Source organism: Gossypium hirsutum, chromosome D06 (assembly GCF_007990345.1).
Source record: "Gossypium hirsutum isolate 1008001.06 chromosome D06, Gossypium_hirsutum_v2.1, whole genome shotgun sequence".
NCBI lineage: Eukaryota > Viridiplantae > Streptophyta > Magnoliopsida > Malvales > Malvaceae > Gossypium > Gossypium hirsutum.
The window spans coordinates 10,887,712-10,913,410 of record NC_053442.1 but is presented as its reverse complement, the minus strand read 5'-3'; positions in this window follow the sequence as shown (position 1 = coordinate 10,913,410).

Sequence of the window (25,699 nt, the reverse complement as noted above, 5' to 3'; positions counted from 1 at the left end):
AACAGACTAAAACCAAGAGATTGGGTGCCAACAGATCTTTAGACGTCTTAGAATTAATTCATACAGATATTTGTGGGTCATTCCCTATGGCATCTTGGAATGGTCAACAATATTTCATAACATTCATAGACGATTACTCACGTTATCGGTACCTATATCTCATTCATGAGAAATCTCAATCTTTGGACGTCTTCAAAGCTTATAAAGCTGAAGTTGAGAATCAACTCAACAAAAGGATTAAAAACATCAGATATGATCGTGGTGGTGAGTACTACGGTAGATATGATGGCTCAAGTGAACAATGTCCAAGACCATTTGCAAAATTCCTATAGGAATGCGGTATTGTCCCATAGTACACCATGCCAGGATCACATAGTATGAATGGTGTAGCTGAAAGACGAAACAAAACTCTTAAGGATATGGTAAGGAGCATGATTGCTCATTCTACCTTACCTGAGTCCGTTTGGGGAAAAGCATTAAAGACAACAACTTACATTCTAAATAGAGTACCCAATAAAGCAGTTGCAAAAACACCTTATGAGCTTTGGACAGGTCAAAAGCCTAGTCTAAAACACTTTCACATTTGGGGATGTCCAGCTAAGGCAAGGCCTTATAGGCCAAATGAAAAGAAATTGGACTCCAAAACAGTAAGCAGCTTCTTTATTGGTTATTCTAAGCGATCTAGGGGCTATAAATTTTATGATCTCATAATAAGAAATATTTTTGAGACAGGAACTGCAACATTTTTTGAGGATGTTGAGTTTGGAGGGAGAAATAAGGTTAAAGACATTGCTTTTGAAAAGGAATTTGATTATAACTCAGTTCCTACTATCACTTTTGACGATGTTCAGGTTCTTATACCTATCATTGATCAAGAAGTGAATCCAGAACCTCTACAAGACAATGTTGAACAACTCCCCATTCAAAATGAGGTAATTGTTCCAGAAGAGCAAACTCAACAACCTCAAGAACAAGTGCCATTAAGCAGGTCCACAAGAGAAAGGAGAAATGCTATTCTAGATGATTATGTTGTATTTCTCCAAGAACATAAGGTTGATAATGGAATGGTGGAAGATGATCCAATCAACTTTCATCAGGCCATGAAAAGTTCTAATTCTCAAAAGTGGATTGATGCTATGAAAGGTGAGTATAAGTCTATGCAATACAATAAATTTTAGGAACTTGTCCCATTACTTGAAGGTGCAAAACCAATTGGTTGTAAATGGATATTTAAAACCAAAAAGGATGCAAATGGTAATACGAAGAGGTATAAGGCGCGCCTTGTAGCTAAAGGATATACTCAGAAAGAAGGTATTGATTTTATAGAGACTTTCTCTCCAGTTTCATCCAAAGACTCCTTCAGGATAATCATGGCGCTTGTTGCTCATTTTGATCTTGAGTTACATCAGATGGATGTTTAGACTGTGTTTCTTAATAACAACATTGAAGAAACAATTTATATGGTGCAACCAGAAAATTTTGAGTCGGAAGACTCAAAGAATATGGTTTGCAAATTGATAAAATCCATCTATGGACTCAAACAAGCTTCCCGTAAATGGTACCACAAGTTTCATCAAATAATTGTTTCATTCGGTTTTGAGATGAATATTGTTGATGATTGTGTGTATCACAAATTCAATGGGAGTAAGTACATATTTTTGGTTCTATATGTTGATGACATTTTGCTTGTCGCTAATGATATAGGCTTATTGCACGAAACCAAGAGGTTTTTATCTAAGTATTTTGAGATAAAAGATCTTGGGGACGTATATTTTATTTTAAGAATTCAAATACATCAAGATCGATCTCGAGGTATTCTTGGATTATCACAAAAGAGCTATATTGATAAAGTACTCAAAAGGTTTGGCATGCAGAGTTGTAGGCCAAATGACACCCCTGTCACTAAAAGAGACAAATTTAGTCTTACTCAATGCCCTAAAAGTAACCTTAAAATTCAAGAAATGTAAAAGATTCCCTATGCATTAGCTGTTGGGAGTTTAATGTATGCTCAAGTATGTACGCGTCCGGACATTGCGTACATTGTTGGATGTTGGGCAAATATTTAAGCAACCCTGGTATAGACCATTGGATAGCAGCCAAAAGGGTTATGGGATATCTTCAGAGAATAAAAGATTACATGCTTACTTATAAGAGATCAGATCTTTTGGAGGTCGTAGGGTATTCTAATTCTGATTTCACTGAGTGCCAAGATAGTAGGAAATCTACATCGGGCTATATTTACTTGTTAGCTAGAGGAGCTATATCTTGGAAAAGTGTCAAACAAACACTTGTAGCTTCGTCCACTATGGCGGCAGAGTTTGTAGCATGCTATGAGGCATCAAACCATGGAATATAGTTGCTAAAATTTGTCACAAGGCTACGCATTTTGGAGAATGTAGAAAGACCACTCAAATTATTTTGTGACAATAAGTCAACAGTGCTGTATTCCAATAACAACAGGAGTTTATCTAAGTCAAAGCATGTTGACATAAAGTTCCTAGTTGTAAAAGAAAGAGTTAAAAATGGTCAAATATCCATAGAGCACATTGGGACAAACTCCATGATAGCGGATCCGCTCACAAAAGGTTTACCACCCAAGGTCTTTCATGAGCACACTGTTCACATGGGTGTTACATTGTTTAAGGATATCATGATTTAGTGGTAGTTTATATTTTATTTGTTCTATGTTTGTTTTCAGACATTTATGTATTTGGTTATTTTCTGATCAGAAATGAAGTATTCAGTTTATTCACTCTGTTTATTATTTTGATACTGACCTCACTCAAGTTTAAAGAGGACCAGTTGGAAATAGACATGTTTAGATCATATTGCATGTAATTTCCATGCTACATATCCATACTTGATCTATGTAATTTATTTGTGTTAATATACGTGATTAGGGATGGATTTAGTTACGATATATGAAACGAAAGTCGCCTTGGTTCTATGTTAGCATAATTAATGGACGAGATTGTTCAGAATATCTTTTGGATATGATAGTAAAATTTTGAGCTCATAAGGTTGTATGAGCTCATAAGGTTTTATACTGACATGTAATTATAAATGAATTAGTATATATATGTGTGGTCCAAGTGGGAGATTGTTGGAAAATATGGACATCATATATATAATAAAGGTAATTACATATTATTTACTATCATGATATGTTAGCCCAAATTAAAAGTGATCTAATTTGCTTAGAATTTTATTGGGCTTTAATTATTAAATAAAATATGGGTCAAATATGTGTAGATACTCTAGTAATTGAGTTCTAATCAAATTTTAATTAATGATGGGCTAATTAAGAATTAGGACTAATATGCCAAGGTTATAAATATTAGGGTTATTATCCCCAAATTATACACAAGATATCTTTTCTAATATGTCATCCTTATGACAGAGAGTAAATATTCTTTGAATTTCTTGTGTGCTAATTTGGAAGATCAAATCCCCAAGATTAGGAAAAACTCTAAAAGGAATTCATGGGTTCAGGTATACTTTCGCTTTTAGTTCTATTATTGATTTATTCTTGATGATTTGACATGATAGATCCTAGTTTATTAAGTTTTATTTTAGATTTATTTTACAAATCTAACACAATTGAAGGTAATCCTCATCTCTAAACTTGTTTTTAAGTTGATTTCAATAATTATTTGTTAATTAAAGTGATTATAATGAATTTTCTGTAACATCCCAATTTTCGATGGTGTCGAAAATAGTGATTTGAGACCACTAAATCTTACGAGTGAGGTTGAAAATTTTATTAATTATTATTCACGAGTCAAATGTGATTTTAGAAATATTTTTGAATTGGTGATTCTTGTTTTAAAATGAGTTATTAGGTAAAATGGTTTCGAAAACAAGGTATCGAGACCTCAATTTCATAAATCAAGCCATAAATATTTTTATAAATATTTACGGAGTGTCATTGAGTTAGTATTAAAGTTTCGTTAGAAAATTTTAAAATTATGATAGTTAATTAATTAAAAAGGACTAAATTGAAAAAGGTGTAAAATTTGTTAATTAAGAGAAATAGTGATTAAGTGGCTTAAATAGTAAATAGGTAGGACTTAATGAGTAATTGGGCTTAAGTGAAGAAGCTGAAATGGCATAAGCACAAAAAAAATGACAAAATGATGTGATTAAAAAGGCAAAATTGGAAATAAGGAAAATTAAAATATCAAATAGAAAAATCTAAAGAGTTTCTAGCAATTTCTTCACAATTCCTAGCCAAAAACACCATAGAAGAGTCTCTAAAAGCTATTTTTACATATTTTTACATCATGTGAGTTCAATTCTTGCTCTTTTTTAAAATTTTTGTGCTTTTAAGACTTTTACAATTAGGTCCAACTATCTATTTCATTAGTATTTGATTTTATGGGTAATTTTGAAAGTTACCATTGATGGGTGCTGGATGATTTTTATGAAATAATATGGAATTGAAGCTTTAATTTTGTTATATAAAGATTTTATAAAGTGAATTTGATAGATATTGATTTTAGGACTAAATTATGAAAAAGATTAAATATTAGGGTTTGGTATTAAATACTAAATATCAAAACTTGTATAATTACTTATAATATTTAGATAAACTATCAATAGAGAAATTAGTTCATTTGATGGACTAATTAGAAGGGGACTAAATTGTAAAAGTTGTAAAAATTAGGGTAATTGTGTAATTTTGAAAGTTAAGGGGTATTAATTATGAAGTGAACTGAAATTCAAATATATGCTAATAAATAAATAATTTTATATTTTCGATCAAGAGCCCGTAGATAATCGTGAAAAAGGGAAATTAGCAAAATAGTTCCTGAAGTACTACAAATTCCACAATTTAACCCAAGTAAGTTCGTATGATTAAAATTTAAAGATATATTTTAAATTGATGACTGGTATTATGTATTTATTCATATCATTCGTTGGAAATAAAATTATTATTAAAGTTATAAAATTGAATTGAATGTTTGAAACGAACGGAATGTAGGATTAAGTACAGTTGTTCAGTGCAAAGGAGGAATTGACGGAAAATTACCCAAGTAAATCGACGTTCAGCATTTGTTGCAAACTTTCGTGTTTACTTTCCATTTAGCTCTAATGAGCTTCAGTTAACTCATATGAGTTTCCATTTAACCCTAATGGGTTTCCGTTCAGCTCTTTTGAGCTTCAGTTTAACCCTTATTGGGTTTCTGTCCAGCTCTTATGAGGTTCCGTTCAACCCTTACAAGTTTGCGTTTAGCACTTATGTGCTTCTGTATAGCTTTCGAGCTTCTGTATACGATGTACTCATATCCATAAGACGTTCTCCGATTTGACAAGTTGGTAAGTGACATATGGAATTTAATGTTTGAAGACTTAAAGCTATAATTGATATTGATATGTTATTATTGATATTGATCTAAAATAAGTGAATTCATCAATTAAAGTTGTAATTGGCAGGAAATGTATATTGAATGCTTTATTTAAATGAGTTGTTATAGTCTGTTCGGTAAGATTTATGTTTAAAGCCAGCGAACTTACTAAGCTTCAATAAGCTTACTTGTGTTGTTTAATGTTTTTTGTAGATTTTCGAGAAGTCGAGAGATCGGATCAACACATCGAGCCACACTATCCAACTTGTTTCGGTAGATTTTGTAATACATATTATGGTTTATATAACATGTATAGGAATTGAAGTCGCTATATAAATGTGTAACACCCCAAACCCGGCCTAGTTGTTATGGCCAAATCTGGTGTGTCACCTTGAAGTGTTTCTCAAAATTAAACCCCGTTTCTTAAGTTTGAAAACCTCTTTATTATAGTTTAACTGACCATTATCCAAATGTTTGCCTTGTTAACTGCTAATGTTATGTTAAGTTGATTTAAAATGCGAAAGCATTTGAAAACTCTACGTTTAAAGTTCACGTCTTTGAAAGTAATAATTGTTTTGAAAACTCATTTTCTCCTAACTAGTAGTTTAAAATATAAAACAAAAGCCCAATTAAAAATTTAAACCAAATTAGAGGCCTTATTACAAAAAGAAAATCAGAACCCAACTTATTATTAAATTAAAATAATAGCAATAAGAAAAGCAGTGATGGTGTGGCCATCTCCGAGTCTCTCGCAGCACCGAATCGTCTATGGCTGAAGATTACCTGCACAGTTAAATGAGAGGGTTGAGTTTGCGAAACTCAGTGTGTACTCCCCTTCTAAACAATCACTATGCAACATGCAGAATCAGTCTGGGCCTGAGCCTTATACAATATCAGTATAGTGTGGGCCTTAGCCATTACAGTAATAGTGTGGGCCTTAGCCCAATACAGTAATCAGTACAATGCAGTGATACAGCCCATCCCAATCCAGCCAAAACACCACTCCGTACCACCAACACACCATGTGGGGATAAAATTGACCCATCTAGCCAACACACCAAAATCACAGCAAAGCTGCCAGTAATAATAACGCAGCAAAGCTGCTAGTAACAGTAACGTATCAAAGCTGTGAGTAACAGTATATGTGGCATAACCACCAGTATAGTAGACTTCCCCTATATCAGAATCTCAACCCCATGCAGTATGTCATGTCATAAATCATACGTGTATGCAGTATGTCATACTCAGTAGCAGTTATATATATATCATAGAACAAGTCGGTCATACACACATTTCAATTCTTAGCGGTACAACAGTCATTTTACCCTATAGGGGTATTTCGGTCATTTTACTTTTAGGGATATTTCAGTCATTTTACCCTTCAAGGGTATTTCAGTCATTTTACCCATCGAGGGTATTTCAGTCATTTTACCCTTCAAGGGTATTTCGATTATTTTACCCTTCGAGGGTATTTTGGTAATTTTACCCTTCAAGGGTATTTTGGTCATTTTACTTATTGAGGGTATTTCGATCATTTTACCCTTAGGGGTATTTCGGTCATTAACCCACAATTCACATGTTGGGCTTACCACTCGAGCGTTCGCATGCTCGTATGGACTCAAACGTCGTGTTATCAGCTTTTCACCGATTTACAATTGTAGTAGGTGATTACACACTTGATTTGTGAAAACGCACAACGATCCACCAGCACCCAAAACCTACATTTGACCAAGAATCTTAGTTAAACATCTACGCAGTTATACTATCAATTGATCCTAAGTTGTAACGCCCCAAAAATTCAAGTCTTTAATTTTTGCATGATTTGTAATCATGCAAAAATTAAAGACTTGAATTTTTGGGGCGTTACAACTCTACCTCCTTAACGAAATTTCGGCCTCAAAATTTACCTGGTCAGAATAGGTGAGGGTATTGTTGTCTCATCGCCTCTTCGGGTTCCCACGTGGCTTCTTTTGAACTGTGATTACTCCAAAGCACTTTGACTAGTGGGATCGATTTCCTCCTCAGTACTTTAACCTCACGGTCCAAAATCTACACTGGCTCTTCCTTGAAGGTCAGATCTGGTCTAACCTTGATTTCTTTAACTGGTACTATGTGTGTAGGATCAGAGCGATAACGCCTTAGCATGGAGACGTGGAACACATCGTGGATATGGTCTAATTCTGGAGGCAACTCAAGTTGATAAGCGACCGGTCCCACACGCTTCAGTATACGGTATGGCCCAATGAACCTAGGGCTAAGCTTACCCTTCCGTCCAAACCTCAGTATCTTTTTCCATGGAGAGACCTTGAGAAATACGAAATCCCCACAGAATACTCAACCTCATGACATTTAAGATCCGTGTAAGACTTCTGCCTATCAGATGCTTCCTTCAACCGGTCTCGAATCAGTTTCACCTTCTCTTCGGTATCAGATACTAACTCTGGCCCCAGAACCCGCCGCTCGCCCAACTCAGTCCAACAGGTCGTATGGTGCCATTTGAATATTGGACTGGTAGTTATTATTATACGCAAACTCTGCTAACGGCAAGTAGTCTTCCCAACTGCCTCCAAAATTTGAATCATTCCCTGAGACTGACCATCTGTCTGGGGAAGAAACGCAGTACTAAAGTCCAGTCTAGAACCCAAAACCTCATGTAGTTTCTTCCAAAACCGAGGATCTCTATCTGATATTATAGAAACTAGTACCCCATGAAGTCTTACGATCTCAGCCACACACGGCTTAGCCAACTTCTACAAAGAGTAATCAATACTGACTAGTATGAAATGGACAGATTTAGTCAATCGATCTACAACAACCCATACCGAATCTTTCTTGGTAGGCGTTAAGGGTAGCCCACTCACAAAATCCATGGTTACTCTCTCCCACTTCCAAAGTGAAATTTTAACTGGCTGAAGTAACCCTGCAGGTAACTAATGTTCAGCCTTCTCTTCCTGACAAATTAAACATTTACCCACAAAATCAGTTACTTCACGTTTCAGTCCTGACCACCAATATAACTCACGAAGATCTCGATACATTTTATTCCCGCCTGGATGCATAGCATATGGACTAATATGCGCCTCTCCCAGTATAGACTGTCTCAAATCATTATCCCTTGGTACACAGACTCTCCCACGAAAGCACAATACTCCTTCACTATTCAACCTAAAATCCGAAGTTTCCCCATCTCAACCTGTCGAAAATGAGGAACCAGTGACTCATCCAACAACTGTTTACCCTTAATCAGTTCAGTCCACGTCGGTCTAACTTGTAGCTCAACCAACAAGCTACCATAATCAAACAAGCTGAGACGAGCAAACACCACTCTCAAATCAGATACAGCCCTACGGCTTAGTGCATCAGCTACCACGTTAGCCTTACCAGGATGGTATTCAATCGAGCAATCATAATCCTTAAGCAGCTCTATCCATCTTCGCTGCCTAAGATTCAACTCCTTCTGAGTGAGGACATACTTAAGACTCTTGTGATCTGTGTAGATAATACACTTCTCACCGTATAAATAGTGCCTCAAAATTTTCAGTGCAAATACCATCGTGGCTAACTCCAAGTCGTGAGTAGGGTAATTCGTTTCGTGAGGCTTAAGTTGATGAGACGCATAGGCAATCACCTTACCATCTGTATCAGCACACAGCCCAAACCAACGTGTGATGCATCACTGTAGACGGTGAATTCCTTCCCAGATCTGGTTGTATCAAGACAAGGGCCTCAGTCAGAACTTTCTTTAGTTTCTCAAAACTTTCTTGCTGCTTATTAGTCCAATTAAACGGTACCTCTTTTCGTAGAAACCTTGTCAGAGGTGCAGCAATTAAGGAAAACCCCTCAAAAAATGCCTATAATACCCTACTAGACCCAGAAAACTTCGAACCTCAGATACGGTCTTAGGTGGTTTCCAATCCAGTACAACTTCAATTTTTTGAGGATAAACCCTAATCCCCTTGGCAGATACCACGTGACCTAGAAATGTCACCTCGCGCAACCAGAACTCACACTTACTAAACTTAGCATACAGTTGTTTTTCCCTTAGAATCTACAGAATAACTTGGAGATGTGTATCATGTTCATCCTCGGTTTTTGAATACACCAAGATATCGTCTATGAATACCACTACGAACCGATCCAAGTAGGACTGGAATACTTGGTTCATTAGGTCCATGAAGGCAGCTAATGCATTCGTCAGCCCAAACGACATCACTAGGAGCTCATAATGACCATAACGAGTCCTAAACGCAGTCTTATACACATTAGCCTCTTTAACTCTTAACTGATAGTACCCAGAACGAAGATCTATCTTAGAGAAAATCAAAGCTCCTTGTAACTGATCAAATAAATCATCTATACTCGGCAAAGGATACTTGTTCCTGATGGTTAGCTTATTCAGTTGCCGATAGTCTATACACATGCGCATGGTCCCATCCTTTTTTTTACGAACAACACTGGTGCTCCCCACGGAGACACATTAGGTCGAATAAATCCTCGATCCAACAGTTCTTGGATTTGAGCTTTTAGCTCTACTAGCTCCTTCGGTGCCATCCTATAAGGGGCGATAGACACTAGAGCTGTTCTTGGCAAGAGCTCAATTCCAAATTCAACTTCACGACTCGGTGGCAACCCAGGGAGTTCATCTGGAAAAACATCAGAAAAATCCTTAACAGTTCTGATATCTCCAACAGAAATACCCTTAGAATCAGATACACCAACATAGGCTAAAAATGCCTCACAACCTTTGCGAACCAATTTTTCGGCCCTTAATACAAATATCACATTAGATAGAAAGTACCTTCACTCCCTAATCACAGTCACATCCTCATCTTTAATAGTCCTTAACACCATACGCTTAGCAGCACAATCCAAACTTGCACAATGTTTAACCAACCAATCTATCCCTAATATTAGGTCGAATTCACCAAACGGTAGCTCCATTAAATCCGCTAGAAATATAACTCCTTGTACCTCTAGGGGTACATCTCTGAACAACTTGTCCACTCCTACTAATTGTCCCAGTGGACTTAAAATAGTCATCTCATTAGCGAAATTCCCACACATGATACCCAAGGTGCCAGACACAGGGCATGCAATGTATGAATGTGTAGACCCTAAATTAATTAAAGTAGTGAAAGGTACATTATGAATTAGGAACGTACCAGTTATAACATCTGGAGCGCCACCAACCTCTCGGCGACGAGTAGCATAGACTAGTGCTGGCTGCCTCACCTCACTATTACCAACCCCTCTGCCATACAGTCCACGACCTTGTCCTATACCATTTCCACCTCTAACCTGCCCACGACCTCTCGGTGGCTGCTGACCACCTCTCACTGGCTGAACAAAACCCTGACCTGTAGCTTGCATTTGAGTAGGCCTCTGAATACAATCCTTAACTTGATGCTCCTTAGACCTACATATGAAACATGCCCCAATCTTCTTCCAACACTCACCCAGATGATGTCTCCCACAATCAGCACAAGACTATGGTCTTGCCACAGAAACCCCAGCCCGGACTGACCCATCAAACTTGGCCTTCTTTTTAAGCTTTCTAGAAAGACTTAAAAACTTTGAATCCCTCTTAAACCTATCCTTATCTTTCTCACGGTTCTGGCACTCAGGGCGCTTCACATCCTCTGTGATTTTTGCATTTTCAACTAGGGCAGCAAAATCTTGCTCCCTCTACGGAGCTATCAAGACTCGCAACTCATCCCGAAGGCCGTCCTCAAATCCCACACAGCCTTCATATTCAGTCACCACTATCTCACGAGCTAGCAATTCAATCTCAAAAACTCTACCTCATATACTGTCACAGTTTTATTCCCCTGAATCAAACTCAAAAATTCCTTCCTTTGGGCGTCCACATAACTTGTGCCCACATACTTTCCTTAAAATGTCGACTTAAAGAAATCCCATGTTAACCGGTCGGCCTGAGTACCTTCTCTCACAGTAAGCCACCACTAGTAGGCCTCGTCTCGTAGTAAAGACACTGTTCCTTTTAGCTTTTGCTCAGAAGTGCAATCGAGGTCATCCATTATTCTCTCCGTGGCTTCCAACCAATATTCAGCCACGTTAGGGGATACTCCAGAAATACCCCTGAAAATTTTTGCTCCATTCGACCAGAGTCGTTCTAAAATCGATCCACGGCCCAAAACACTTGTACCAGTCCCTACAACCCTTTCTAGTATGTGGAGCATAACTTGGCATAGTGCGTCATCCCCAGCTGTTCGATCGTAAGATCTCGTCTCAATCACTGAAGAAGCTGGTATTTCCCTAGCCTCAACATTAGGCATGTGACCTGATGCCGAAGACCCAGCCCTAGCACCACCTCAGCCTCTACGGCGGCCTCGTGTACCCCTTTCTCGAGTTCCCCTAGTGCTCATATCGAATAATGTATTATCTGTTTAAGAAGTTTTATGCATCAGTTTGTAGTTCCAATAATTATTAATAAGTCTTATGAAAAGCAGTAATCAGAGTTTTGTTTTTGCGGATCAAGGTCTCTCTACAGTTTCCAATTCCTACAGTCTCACTTTGACTCTAAGTAACGAGTTTCAGTACAGTCCGACTATCTATAGCAGTTTTTCAGTGCTTTGTAGTTCAAGTAGTCTACAGTATAAAGAGAAACATATAGATTCGGCGCTGGAGACTCGATGTACCACACTTATAATCCCTCAAAAACACTTCAAAAGTAATTTTCTAAGATTTCTAAAAATTTTCAAAACCCATTCCACAGTCGAGTTTTACAACCTGGCTCTGATACCACTAAATGTAACACCCTAAACCCGGTCTAGACGTTATGGCTGAATCTGGTGTGTCACCTTGAAGTATTTCTCAAAATTAAACCCTGTTTCTTAAGTTTGAAAACCTCTTTATTATAGTTTAGCTGACCATTATCCAAATGTTTGCCTTGTTAACTGCTAATGTTATGTTAAGTTGATTTAAAACGCGGAAGCATTTGAACACTCTACGTTTAAAGTTTACGTCTTTGAAAGCAATAATTATTTTGAAGACTCGTTTTCTCCTAACTAGCAGTTTAAAATATAAAACAAAAGCCCAATTAAAAATTTAAACCAAATTAGAGGCCTTATTACAAAAAGAAAATTAGAACCCAACTTATTATTAAATTAAAATAATATCAATAAGAAAAGCAGTGATGGTGTGGCCATATCTGAGTCCCTCGCAGCACCGAATCGTCTATGGTTGAGGATTACCTATACAGTTAAAGGAGAGGGCAAGTTTACAAAACTCAGTGTGTACTCCTCTTCTAAACAATCACTATGCAACATGCAAAATCAGTCTGGGCCTGAGCCCTATACAGTATCAGTACAATGTGGGCCTTAGCCCATTACAGTAACAGTATGAGCCTTAGCCCAATACAATAATCAGTACAATGCAGTGATGTAACCCATCCCAACCCAACCAACACACCACTCCGTACCCCCAACACACCATGTGGGGATAAAATTGACCCACCCAGCCAACACACCAATATTGTAACAAAGCTGCCGGTAATAATAACGTTGGAAAGCTGCCAGTAATAGTAACGCATCAAAGCTGCGAGTAACAGTATATGTGGCATAGCCACTAGTATAGTATACTTCCCCTATATCATAATCCCAACCACATGCAGTATGTCATGTCATAAACCATATGTGTATGCAGTATGTCATACTCAGTAGCAGTTATATATATATCATAGAACATGTCGGTCATACACATATTTCAATTCCTAAGGGTATAACAGTCATTTTACCCTATAGGGGTATTTCAGTCATTTTACCCTTTGGGGTATTTCGGTTATTTTACCCTTCAAGGGTATTTTTGTTATTTTACCCTTTGAGGGTATTTCGATCATTTTATCCATCGAGGGTATTTCGGTCACTTTACACATCGAGGATATTTCGATTATTTTACCCTTTGAGGGTATTTCGGTTATTTTACCTATTGAGGGTATTTCGGCCATTTTACCCATGAGGGTATTTCGGTTATTTTACCATTGGGGGTATTTCAGTCATTAGCCCACAATTCACAAGCTGGGCTTACCACTCAAGCGTTCGCACACTCGTATAGACTCAAACGCCGTGTTATCGGTTTTTTAGCTTTTCGCTGATCTACGGTTGTAGTGGGTGATTACACACTTGATTTGTGAAAATGCACCACAATCCACGAGCACCCAAAACCTACATTTGACTAAGAATCTTAGTTAAACGTCTACGCAGTTATACCATCAATTGATCATAAGTTGTTACGACCGCTAACTTACCTCAACTTGATCGAGCAAAAAGGAACAGTTTGCTTAACCAGAGTATTCACCAACCTTCGACCCTTTGAAAGGTTCTTAGGCACCAACTGAAAAAGGTAAGCACTTAAGTTAACCGGTAAAGGAAAACACCATTCTATTACACTTACCAATAATGCGCGAGAGAACGACTACCAAACGCAAGACCCAACGATCGCCCCCTAGGGGATGGGAGGATTCGGCAATCAGAGTAAATAAAAGGGGAGAAACCAAAAAGATAAGGAGGAAAAGAAAAGAAGAAGTGGGAAGGAGAGATGTGGAATTCAGTGTAAGGAAAAAGAATAACGATTAGGGTTTGGAAAAGAAGAATGAGGAAGAAAACGACAAAGTGAAGAGGGGAAGAGAAAGGAAGCTTTTGACAGAGAAGAGAACAGAGGAGAAAAAGTTCAACCAACAAGAAGAAAAAGGGAAGAGAGATTCGGCCAAAAGTAAAAAGTGAAGAGAGAAGAGAAATAGAAACGAACCTAAAACTTGGAAAAGTATGCACCAATCGCAAAAAGGTAAACCAAAATTGGCCAAAACTTCCAACTGAGAAAGAGGAAATGCACTTCAATACCGAAAGCCTCAGAATGACCAAGTCGGCACTAGCAATCCCCCTAGCCGAATTTCCTAGAGTGCTAGAGTCCAACTTCGGTACAACTCTTCCTCTCAACAACTCCTCGCTTTTCTCCTCAAATCTCTTACCTTATCACTCCACTGATTTCTCTTCAACTCCCTCTATGACCAGTTCAAACTTCCTTCGGCAGCATTTCACTCCAACTCTCTCACCTACACGGCTCAAGTAAAAAAATAGATACCCCATTGAATAACCCAAGACTTGAACCTCAGACTTCACAGTACACAACACACCACCTTGCCACTAGACCACAAGCTTTTTTATGACATAAAACCAACACTAATATTTATAAAGCCTATAAACCAGCATCTAGATTCATTTAAGAGCAAAAATAAAATTCTACAAAAGCCAAGACTTGAACCCAGGCTTCTCAAACACTCCCATACACACCCAAATCACTTAGCCACTAAAGCAAACAAAGCAATTTGTGACAAATCATGCAAAAATTAAAGACTTGAATTTTTGGGATGCTAAAAAATGTCAATAATTACATTTTGTTTATGTTTCAAGTTAACTTATTTATGAATGGTTTATCATGTTTGGTATAGTATTAGTGTGGTTAATGGATGGATAGTTCCTAGGCTTAGTGATGAATAAATTGTTAAAACATGTTGATATAAGTTGTTGCATGTGTGAATTGTTTTATGTTCTAATTAGAATGTTAAAATATATGTGATAATATGACCATATTAAAGTTAGGAATTTGGTTTTTTTTTGTGTCCTTGCTATGGCCTATATGTATGAAACTTGAAGTGTGTAGGTTGAAGTCAAGAATGGGTGAGAAAAAAACTCATAAAATGGCCTATTTTTGTCCACACGGGCAGATACATGGGCGTGTGTCACAGTCGTGTGTGACACACGACTTGGCAGATGGGCTTGTGGTCTAGCCGTGTGTCCCCTGCATCTTAAAATTTTGAAATAGAATGCCTAGGTTTTTGCACATGGCCTAGCACACGAGCGTGTGGTTGGCCGTGTGATCCAAGTCAGAGAGTTACACAGGTATAGACATCGGCTAGGACACTGCCGTGTGCCTCAGATCTAATGCCCACACGGCCTACAATAGGGGCGTGTCGGCTGGCCACACAAGCGTGTGTCCCCTGCTCCTAACAAAATATTTGAGATTTTATGAAAAATTCCCTAAGTATTCGGTTTAGTCCCGATTCACTTCTAAGGTGTATATTGGGCCTTGAGGGCTTATACAAGGGACAATATGAGTATTTTATGATTGGTTTCTGATATGTTTTATTAAATTTTATAAAATATTTGATTTATTTTGTAAAGTTCGGTAATGCTTTATAACCCTGTTCCGGCGACAGATAAGGGTTATGGGTGTTACATTTTCAACTTTAACTTCTTCTTTCTTGAACTTGAGGATCAAAAATGATGAATCTTTAAATTTGAGTTGGAATCCAAATATTAATGAATGTCTAAGATCAAAATAGGTCTAAGAGGTTTTTAATCTTAAACCAAAAGATCAAACACATTTTATGGATCAATTTTAAAAAATTCAAATTCGATTAAGAACATGGATGATTTTTCTGGAAAATTATGAAACGGATTAAATTGTAATAGCCCGTTTTTTAGTGGTGTCAAAAATAATGATTTCGAGACCACAAATCCGATGATTAAGTTCGTATAATTGGCATTTAAATTATACAATTTAATAGTAATTTTTATATTGAATTTTGATTTGATGATTTTAAACAATTGAATTAAAAGTTAGTGTAGGTGATTTGGTTCAAAAGTCAAGTGGTTATTGAAAATGAGGTATTAGGACCTTGTTTCCTTAATATAAAGCCGTAAATATTTTTATTAAATATTTACAGAGTCGTATTATATGTGAATTGAAGTTGGGTCCAGTAATTTTGATGATTTATTGCTTAATTCAGGTAAAAGAATTAAATTGTAAAAGAGGTAAAAGTTAATTGCTATAGATTTAAAATAGTAAAAGGACCAAAATGATAATTAAACCATGGTCAAAAAATCCAAGCGGTGGTGGCATGATTAAATCCACTAACTTTTGGGCTATTTTCTCTTTTAGTCCTAATTAGTTTATGATTAAATTGAAAATAAGCTTATTTAGTTAAAATTTAAAATAATTGAAAGACCAATTGTGCAATTAAACCCTCATTAATTTGAAAATTATACCATTTGAGTAGATTAATGGACGGGTTTGGGTTTTTAATTGATGAATTTTAAATGAATTAATAAAGGATAAAATTGGAATTAAATAAATAATGGTTTTTAACTAATATCAAGTAAGAAAACATGAAAAAAGTCTTCATCTTTTTCATTTTCTAAACCGAAAAGCCCTAGAAGCCGTAAGAGAAGCTACGATTTGCTTTGAGTTTTGATTTGATCCTATACAAGCGGAAAATCGAAGAAAAGAAGAAATTACCAAATAACCCCTGTACTTTGTCGTTGATGCAGTTTAGTCTAGTAAGTTCGTACGGTTTAATTTTAGTACATCTTTAAACGTATTATAGGAACTTAATTGCATAATATTGGATTATATTGATGTGTGTAATTGGAAATGGAAATAAGGATTTGAAATGACGTTGATCCCTAATTGAGATACTAAGAGTCGTTACTGCAAATCAATCCCGTGAATTCATGCATTTATTTATGATTTTAATAATCCTTATACTCCTTGTTAGTATATTGTTATTGAATGTTATATTATATACGGAATGAGTTCAGCGAGTGTTACCAACTAATATACTGATTGTTGCTCAAACGAGCGATACTTATTGAATCTACTGAAACGTATGTGCTTTCGAGCCATACCTACTGAATCTACTAAAAAGAATGCTCTATCAAGAAAAAATCTATTGATGTATTGAATAAAGCTCAAATAACATTATCCACTGATATCCTGAAAGAATCTCAACCGAGCAAAATCTACGGAATATTGAACAAAGCTCAATCGAGTGAAATCTACTAATATACTGAGTAAAGCTCAAACGAGCATTATTCATAGAATATACTAAACTACTATACTGATTGTTAATTTATGATAAAGGTTGCGTTTTATGGAATTTCAACATTTAATTTTAATTAATTACTATGTTTAATTGGAAAGGTTTATCAATATATACAAACGAACTAAGTTTTATTCAAGCTTACCTGTATTTGTTTTATTTTGTAGATTATGTTTTGAAGGTTTAGAAGATCAGATCAACACAAGAAACCATACTATCCAAGAGATCTTTGGTAGACTTTTTTTAGTTTGGTATATATGGCATGTACTAGGATCTTTTTGCATGTATGATGTTAAATCCTAGTTTGAGTAAGTTTACTTAAGTTTGTGTTATGTGTTGTAACAAATGATATTATGCATATTTCATCTAAGTTTAAGTGTTAAGCATGATGATAAAAGCTCTAACAAAATGTGAGATTATGGTATGAAATGAATTGATGTTTTGATGTGTAACTATATCTTGTATATGCAACCTTGAAGATGAAATGTTATGAAACGATTTGTGGTGTTAATGAGGGCACATTGGTTAGATATATAGTTTGAATTCATTGACATGTTTTGAATGTGATTGAAGATGGTTTTTAGTCTATGAAAGTGTGTATTTGAATGTGTTTAAGCTCCTAAGCAAATGGGTGAAAATTTAGCTTGGAATTGGTCAATTTTTGGGCTTACATGGCCGTGTGAAGCACATGGGCAACCCACACGGATGTTCGCCTAGAGTGGTTTTAAACAGTATAGGTGTAGTTCTCACATGGGCAGACACACGGCCTGCAATACGGCCGTATGAGGGCATTTTGAATGTTACACGGGTTGGAACACGGCCTACGACACGACCGTGTAATCCAAACCAGAAAGTTACACGGTCCATGCACACAGGTATGTGAGGTCTCACGTGGACGTGCAAATTAACCACATGGCCATGTTTGGATCCACATGAGCTGGACCTTGTGACACGGCCTGGATACATGGCCGTGTGACCTCTAACTTGAAAATTTTCAATTTTTTCCTGAAAGTTTTGATTTGTTTTGATTTGGTCCTTGATTGTTCATAGCTTTTTTTAGAGCTTTGAAAGCACAATTTAAGACCCGAAATCGAATGATCTCTTTTATATTGAATATTACTTATAATTATGGAATTGAATTGATTATTGAATGTAAATCGTATTAACTATTCCAACTTGACAAGTAACATCCGGTATTCTATTTTGGCAACGGAAACAGGATATGGGTGTTACATAAATGATGAAATTAACACTTAGAATACATGTTATTGGACTAGGAATGAAGATTAGAAGTGTTTTGAGGTGCTGAAAAGGGAGTTTAGTTGAGAAATTCCATATTTCGGCGTAGTTGTGCAACATCGGGAAGGTAGTTTAAAGTAATGATTTAGATTCATATACTTTATCAAATTTCATGTTTCTTGTTGCTATTGTTAGTTTGTAATGCATACTTTGTCTCTGTTAAAGCTCCACATCAAGAAGAAGAACGTGCAAATCAAAATTGAAGCTCAAACTTGTTTGTTTGAATACATTTTTGCTTAAAGAGCTAAGTGTGTAGGTGAATGATATTAAGGGCAATTTGGTAAATTGGACTGATTATGTGTTAAATTAAAGGTTTAATTGGTGTTATTAATGTCTTAATTGCATATTGGATGGTTGGATTTGCAAAAATAGGCTTTATTTTATAAAAGAGCAAAATGGAAATTGGTTTGGTAAGTTGTGTATTATGCTTTTAGCATGATTAAATTGTATGGAATAAATTGATATTTGGAGCATGAATTGCTAATTAATTGAACATTTGATAAAGGTGTTCTAATTGGTATATGAATATTAGGAAAATGATATTTTCTATGCTTAATTTTATTGATGTTAAGATTGCTTAGCAACATGCTTTTACTTGCATTTTAACATCTCACCATTATTTGTGATATTGTGAGCATATGGCTCTTGGTGGACTGATTTGTTTGGAGTAGATAAGGGAGTGTTGAGCTTGAGTCTCCACTCATCAGGTTATTTGAAGCGCTATAAGGGAGCGTGTGGCTTCATCTCGCTCAATTCGGAGGACTGTTTTTGATTTGTGAGAGTTCGGAGATCCATTTATCCAATGTATGATCACACATTTAATTATTGTCATGGATGTATTATGCCAATATAATTGATTGATTGTGCCAATATAATTGAATGTTTATGTGCTAAAAGATGATTTTACATGCCATGGAAAAATTGATTCTTAATTCTTGAAATATCATGTGATGTTATGGTGAAATGTTAGCATGTTGTGACTAAAAATTTAGTGCTTAATTTCTTTGATTTATGCATGATTAGGTGTAAATTACTTAATGTTTGTACTATCATTCACTGAGCTTTTTAAGCTCACACCCTCACATTTCGTGCAGAGAATTTTCGAGTGTAAGGAGTTGAGAAGCGAGTGCAAGGGCAATCTAAGAATAAGGCTCGGTAATGGCTTAAGAAATTTACTTTAGAGACTATATAGGGGCATTGTGATACTTTTGGGACTAGTGTTATTTTACTTGTAATGGACACTGGACATTAAATTTTGGACTTTAATTTGGGTGATTTTATAATTGCTTTAATACATGATTTTATGTCTAATTGATGTTTGATTTATGGTATGTCGATGAGTGTTCGTATGGTGGTTGATAACACAGTGTATGAAGCATGTATTTTATACTAAAAATGTTTAATTAAAGCTTAACATGGAGTGGATTGCTTGCGAGTAAGGTATGTAGCTTGTGTGAATTATTTGGTGTTTGCTAAGCGTATAATTTGGTGTTAAATTTCGATTAATTGTTGCATATTTGTTGTAAATAAATTAAATTGGAGATGTGTAGATGTTTATGGTAATTAATTATAGCTATTTATAGTTTAATAGGTAAGTAAAATATATAAAATCAGGTAATTAAAACAAGTTTTGACAAAATAGGTGTAGCAGTCTACACACGGTCGTGTGGATTTTTTTTGGGGGGGTTTGATTTTTCGTTTTTGTAATCTAGTATTCTAATTTGCTTAATTTATAATTTAGTCCTAAAACTTGATTAGGTTAACTAAAGCCTTTAATGATAGGGAAACTTGGTAATATTTTAGGATTAGACTTGTAACTATTAATATTTGGTAGAAACACTCTTAATTTTTAATTTGGAAAATGTACTAAAATTTTGTAAAAGTTACGATTTAGTCCCTAATAATAAAACTTGAATTAGACATACTAAATGAACTCGAATTAAGCTAAATTTTTTTATGGCTTGCATAATTTGACTAAAAGAAGGTCGGTAACTATTTAGAAATAAAATTGGGATAGTTTAACCTTAGGTGATAAAATGACCAAAATACCCTTATGTTTAAATACTTAGAAAAAAGTTTTAAAATGGTTCACAAATTGCTTCTGTATTAATAAATGATAGTTAATTAGTCATAAATGAGGTGTTATAAGGTTGGGGTGTGTGTCGGGTGGTCGTTAGCTAAAGAGTCGCTTCGGTGGCTAATGTAATGCTTCGAATTCAGGTCGGTTCATCCCAGTTGGGTTTGGGGTGTCACAGTTTTACTGCAAGCGTACAAGTCAATTGTAATGTTTGTAGTGTTACAATAGAACACTGAAGTATTCCAAGGATCGAACCAAAAGAGATGGCGATTGAGTGATAGATAGCATACACGATAGAGTTTAAGCGGCTACTGATATGATTTTATAGTTTGACAAATCATAACAAGAAATTAAATATGCTAGTCTAGGGACTAACGGTCGTTGGTTGACTTCAATATGGGTCGTCGATCCTCGAATGAGGGACTTAAATAGCTTAAATTACTAAGTGACTCTATTTTATCTTTCGATCTCAATTTTACTAACTTAGACGAATTAATCTGATTTATCTCTCGATCTCACCGATTAATCCGAGACTAATGAATGAGTGTGCAACAAGATTACCTCTCAGTCTCCCTTGCCTAGATATCCCCTTAGGGGTGTCACTTCTTATGTTTTTAGATCTATTCGATTTAGTCCAATTTATTATGATTTAGTCATTTGTCCAAAAACCAGCTTACTCACATCTCTATCAATCAACCCCCTTTTATGTTTAGCTACTTATGTTGAAAATAAAGAAAATAAATATGAAAATGAAAAGTAAAGAAGCCATTAAATTAAAGCTTAAGAAGAATATAAAAGTTTGGATTTTTATACCAAAAAAACTTAAAGAACATGAAACTAAAGACATTCAATAAGAAAATCTAAAATAATAAACATAAAAGGAACAAACTTTAGTTGATTTAAAGTAAAAGAAACTGAAATACATTAAACTAAAGCTAGAAACAGGGACTGAAAGTGTAAATAAACCTAAGCTACAGTGATAAATAACTTAACTAACACTAAGAACATCAAGAATAAGACGTAAATGCAGAAAAATAAAGTCTAAAACTAAGAAAGAAGAAAAGAAAATGAAAACCCTAGAAAAGTTGCAAAAAAAACTAAGAGAAAACCTAGAGAAAACTAAGGCTAAAATTAAGCTAATGTGTGTCTCACTCCTCTTCAGCCAAAATTGGTTGTTTTAGGCTGAATGTTGATGGACTTTTGTTGCAAAAATTACCCCTACACGGGTCTTGGGTGATTGATGGATCAGGTGGACAAGGATTACCCTTTTTGTCCAATTCTGTCCCCCTCACAATGTCAGTCTCGTTATACCTAGAAGAGGATATTACGATACCTCAGGCAGTTTCAAACCTTGAGCTCTTCTATGAAGGGTGGATATCGCGATACCACTGAAGGGTGGTCTCCAGTCTTCCATACTATTGGAGGTATCGCGATTCCAAGTTATGGATATCGTGATACCCTTTCCTTTGGTATTATTCTCACTCGTTTTCAACCTCCAACACGTCTCTACACCACTCAACCACACATTAGCCCCCCCAATGACACTATTGTCCAAATTGGGTTACAAAATTAGTAAAAACGAGACAATCACACTTATTAACTTAGATTTTGAAAATTATAAAAAAACTATGAAAAATACACTACTTTTTCTCAAGATTAAGCTCCTTAAGTATACCGAAAAAGTCTAATTCGCCATATCAAATTATGACAAATCAACCATTCTAAAAGTAAAGCAACGTCTTTGTCTTGGCTTGAACTAAACATATATACTCTAAGTTATGCATCATATTCTACATGTCGAAAAAAATCTGATTCGAAAACGGTTTTCTTGCACAGCAAAAAATTAAAATATTGAAAATCGAGCCAGTTTGTGATATTTATAGCAATAAATTTTTTCAAAATCGCACTTTTGTTTTCGGCTAGACGGATCCTTGTCATTCTCAAATTTCAACCGAACGACCTTCTTCGTTATTCTTGTACCACGAATTGCTTCGAGTGTGGGTTCAAACAAATTCAAATAAATAAGAATTTATTTTATAAAATCTCTCTTTAATAGAAATCGATAAAATTGTAATTCCTAAAAAATAGAATTTATTCTAGAAAATAAATTTCCACTACTTTCTGACAGAATAACAATATCTCAAAGTTTTGTGTAACTTATTGTGCTTTTAGTCCTACTGGTGTCATCAATTTATAGGAAGATGAAGTGAAACCCTAGTTGAATTAGTAGAAGCATTTAATGCCTATTTAATAGAAAAATAATCCCTAGTTGAACTAGGAGAGAGAAGGGCTATTAAGGTGTGCTTATCCTCATATGTATCATGACGGGGATTCACGTCTCTCATGTATTGAGTCCAATTATATGTGCTTACTAAACTTTTAATTTAATATTTTATAATTTAATCTAACCTAGTAAATATTTTTCTATTTCTCAAAATAAACATTATTTATTAAATTATTTTAAATTAATTAATTTTTCTAATTAAATAATTTTCTCAACCCGATTCTAATTTTGTTAAAATCATGGCAACTTTATTGTAAAAGAATCTATGATAAAATATATTTAATTTCTAAATTCAACGAATTCATAATGACCAATTAATTTAATTCTATTTTCGAACTTCAATTAATTAATTAATTAATTAATTAATTAATTAATTAATAATTCGAAAAATCATAAATTAATTCTCAAGTCATTTCCATAGTGAGAAAATCACATTCATTTTCGAATATTTCTCATTTCTCTAACTTTACCATTCCCATCCATTTATGTTCATTTGATTCAATATGCAATTCATTTCTAGTTTCAATGAGCTAGCGGAGGGATCGATTGAACATATGTGATTAAGGCTCAAGAAATTTAAAATTAAATTCTAGCTTTTCACCTGTTTATTGTAAACTCATTTAGTCACGAAGTCATTCTACTATAGTATCGTGGCTGAGCTCTTTCTAGTGACATACCATTACGAAGGCTACTTGATCAGTGCTCATCCAATGATCTTATCATAAATGTGTTACCCGTGTAAGATATCCTTAATCTCTTTAGAATAAATCTGCTCTCCCAATATGATCCTATTTTATCTCATGGTCACCATTACATCTTCCTTAATAAAAAGTCAACTACTATCAAATAGTAATTAAGCCATTCATCACAAAGGCAAACAACTCATGACCGCGTTTACTTTTCAGCTATCATGTAATGCCAATAAGAGGATATCATTTATCCATGTCTTGATATATGAATTCCACTATTGTGAATGATGTTACATACTGCAGAAGTCGTATACCCAATGCACCAGTTTTTGGTTCCTTATCTATTTGAACTCAAGCTTTTACTTACATCAAAGTATATGAGTCATGCATATATAATCCATCATCCACTCAGGATTAAGGTATGTCACACTATGAATGTTACAAATGAATAAATTCATAAATGGATTTAGGATCTATTCTACTTGGGTCTTGTCCAATGTATTGTTAGTCCAGTCAGTTACATCTATGTCTCTATCTTTTGGGAGTCATCCACTTCGATACCCAAGAAAAAACATCTTCTCAATTGGACGTGATAAACGACATATTAGTATTTCAATAGGTTTGCTCATTTTCAATTAGACTAAGGACATGATTAAGTTTATCTACTAATATAAGTTGTCTTTTTGTATTACGATCTGACTACATAATACGACATAAAAACATATCTTGAAATATATAAGAGTTATTTAGTCATTTTCTTATAAAATTTTAAATAAATCGAAAATTCATATTGAGAAATTTAAAAGCTTGTAACGTAAAAACATGATAGTTAATTAAAGAATTGTATAAAAATACAAGTTATAAGTTTGTCTTTTATCTTTAAATAGACTTCTTTTCCGCCATTGAAATATTTTTAGTGTTTGCAAGCAATCAAATTAATCTCATTTTGTTAAGCCGATTACGAAGTGCTGTAAGTTATGTGGTTTTGCCCACAAATTGAAGAATGATATTGAAATATCTTTGGATTTCATGGAGCTATAAAAAGTTTACAATACTATACACCCATTGTGCCCGTGGTTTATAATAACTATTTGGATACACCAATTTGTTTAAAAATAAAATAAATAATACAAAGACATCTACTGATATTGTAAAGTTTTTAAATAAATTTAAATCAACTCACGGTATTAATTTAATTAATTTATAAATAACCTTGGCGAAAATGTTTGGCATACGGAACTGGAAGTGTCTTTTGTTTCTAAACACTTAATGGCAAGGAAAGAAAGGCTTAATACTAGAGTAGAGACTCATGGTTTTCACCTTCATAACCACATAATCGACTTAACTTTTCAAATTATGCTTTTTTTTACGATTAAGTTACTTTTAAGATCACTAAATTATTAATAAGTTTATGTTTTGATTACTTAATTTTAAAAAGTTATAAAATGATCATTGAATTATTTGAAAGTTTTTATTTAAATCACTGGGTCATTAAAATAATTACTATATGGCATTCTCTATTAGCACCGCTTATACCAATCGAAAGCTCTCCTTCTCCTTCTCTTCTAAGTTCAGTTTTTTTTCATGAAACGATTTGAACGTCACAAATCTGCAAACCAAAATCAAAACAGTTTTCTTCTCTAATCTCTGATACTGACCGTTAAATCAACTTAGATCTAATGTATGCTCTTTTACTCGTTGATGGGCATTGATCCACTATATCGATTGTCAAATCACCGCTTGAAGCTCACTAACCAGGCTTTTCTAAGAAAAAAAAATTAATAGCCCAGTGACTTAAATAAAAACTTTCGAATAGTTTAGTGATCATTTTGTAACTTTTTGAAGTTAAATGACTAAAACGTAATGTTACTAATAGTTTTGGGAGCTTTTTATGAAGTTATAAAAATATGAGAGCAGAAATGGTTGGCCCAAGCCAAGCCAAGGTGTGATTTCTGATTGAGTAAACTATTACTTGTCTTGTATGGAATATGGATAATAGATTTTTTGGTAATATTGTCCCACAATTTCATGTTTTATTTGAAGAAGCTAATTAGCTCGTGGTGGTTTCCTTTTCTAGTATAAAAGCAGAGTTATAATGCGATA